The following is a 2,500-nucleotide window of genomic DNA, read 5'->3' on the forward strand; positions in this document are numbered from 1 at the left end:
TCACATTGACAACTGAGAGGCTTCTGAAAACCTGGCCACGCCCATCAGTAAAAACCACTACAGCAAGTGACGACATATGTACCTTCAAAGTGCTGTACTACAGGGTGCTGTTCAAAAGGTATCTATCCCGTTTACTCTCTATGCTTCATATATCATCATATTATTGAAAAGTGCAAGCCTTTAGGGACAACAGCAACTCAAGTCGCCAACGCTCTGTTGACTCAATAACTGCAGAGATCCAAACTTCTCCTGGCATTAACATCGGCACAAAAACTGTGCGCCGGGAGCTTCGTGGAATATGGGTTTCTATGGATTCAGAATGACATGTCAGAAAAGCTCCTGTAGGTGTAATGGTCAGTTATCTCAATACTTTTGGACATATATTGTGCGTGTGCGTGTGTCTGTGATACCTAACATAAACACACCTGTATTACTAGAATTGATAGTTCACGCCACAAAAGTGAGGGGCAAACATAGAAAAGCGTGCAACCCAGCCACTGAGGATGCACAAGCCAATGCATTCTTAGTGCAGGTCCCAAGCCAGGACAAATGGGGAGGGTTACGTCAGGAAGGGCATCCGGCGTCAAATCTTTGCCAAATCAAATATGCGGATCATAAATAAGATTTCCATACCGGATCGGTCGAGGCCCGGGTTACCGACGACCGCCATCGGTACTGTTAACCAGCGGAGTGCCGGTGGAAACTAGGCTACTGTTGGGCGAAGGAAAAGGAGAGGGGGAAGGCATGTCCAGAGGCAGCTAGAGAGGAGGAAGGGTAGGCGTGTGGAGGTGAGAGTCAGTCGGAACTTTGAATGTTGGCACTATGGCTAGTAAAGGGAGAGAGCAGGCTGACGTGATGGAAAGAAGAAAGGTGACAAGAGACAAGGTGGAAGGGGAGTAAGGCCAGGAGTATCGCAGGTGGGTTCAAACTCTTCTACCATGGTGCGAATGGGAGGAGAAATGGGGTAGGGGTCATTCTGAAGGAAGAGTATGTCAAGAGCGTGCTGGAGGTGAACACAGTGTCAGACAGAGTGAGGATTATGAAGCTGGAAATCGAAGGTGTATTGCTGACGGTTATCAGCGCATATGCCCCGCAAGTCGGGTGTAAGATGGACGAAAAAGAAGAATTCTGGAGTTGAGTTGGACGACGTGGTGGAAAGGGTACCCAAGGAGGAGGGAGTGGTGATTGGAGCGGACTTCGATGGACACGTTGCTGAAGGGAACAGAGGTGATGAGGAGTTGATGGTAAGGTATGGAATCGAGGAGAGAAATGTGGAAGGACAGATGGTGTTCGATTTTGCGAAAAGGATGGAAATGGCTGAGGTGAATACATATTTCAAGAAGAGGGAGGAGCACAGGGTGACGACGTATACGAGTGGAGGAAAGTGCACACAGGTGGACTATATCTTGTGTAGAAGGCGCGATGTAAAAGGGATTGCATACTGCAAGGTGGTGACAGGGGAGAACGTAGCTAGGCAGCATCGGATGGTGGTCTGTAAGATGACTTTGGAGACCAACATGAGGAAGCGAGTGAAGACACAGCCGAAGATCAAATGGTGGAAGTTGAAGAAGGAAGACTGTTGTGTGGAGTTCAGGCAGGAGTTAACACAGGCACTGAGTGGTAGTGAAGAGTTGCCAGATGGCTGGGCAAGCGCTGCAGAAATAGTGAGGAAGACAGCTAGGAAGGTACTTGGTGTGTCATCGGGACAGAGGAAGGAAGACAAGGAGACTTGGCGGTGGTGGTGGTGGTGGTGGAAGGAGGAAGTAGAGCAAAGTATACAGAGGAAAAGGTTGGCAAAGAAGAAGTGGGATAGTCAGAGAGATGAAGAAAGTACACAGGAGTACAAGGAGATGCAGCGTAAAGCAAAGAGAGAGGTGGCAAAGGTAAAGGAAAAGTCGTACGGTGAGCTGTATGACAGGTTAGACACTAAGGAAGGAGAAAAAGACTTGTACAGATTGGCTAGACAGAGAGACCGAGCTGCCGAGGATGTGCGACAAGTTAGGGCGATCAAAGATACAGATGGAAATGTGCTGCCAAGCGAGGAGAGTGTGCTACGAAGTGGAAGGACTACTTTGACGGGCTGATAAATGAAGAAAATGAGAGAGACAGAGAGAGACAGAGAGAGAGAGAGAAAAGGTTGGTTGATTGAGAAGTATAGAGAAGGCCAGAAAGAGTTGCATTGTGTCTTTGTAGATTTACACAAAGCATACGACAGGGTGCCGAGAGAGGAGGTGTGATATTGTAGGAGGAAGTCAAGAGTTGCAGAGAAGTATGTAGGAGTGGTGCAGGCTATGTATGAGGGAAGTGTGACAATGCTGAGGTGCGTGGTTGGAATGACAGATGGGTTCAAGGTGGAGGTGGGATTACATCAAGGATCGGCTCTGAGCCCTTTCTTGGTTGCAACGGTGATGGACAGGTTGACGGACAAGATCAGGCAGGAGTCTCCATGGACGATGATGTTCGCGGATGACATTGTCATCTGTAGCGACAGTAGGGTGCA

This window comes from Lampris incognitus, unplaced genomic scaffold (assembly GCF_029633865.1).
Source record: "Lampris incognitus isolate fLamInc1 unplaced genomic scaffold, fLamInc1.hap2 scaffold_259, whole genome shotgun sequence".
Lineage (NCBI taxonomy): Eukaryota > Metazoa > Chordata > Actinopteri > Lampriformes > Lampridae > Lampris > Lampris incognitus.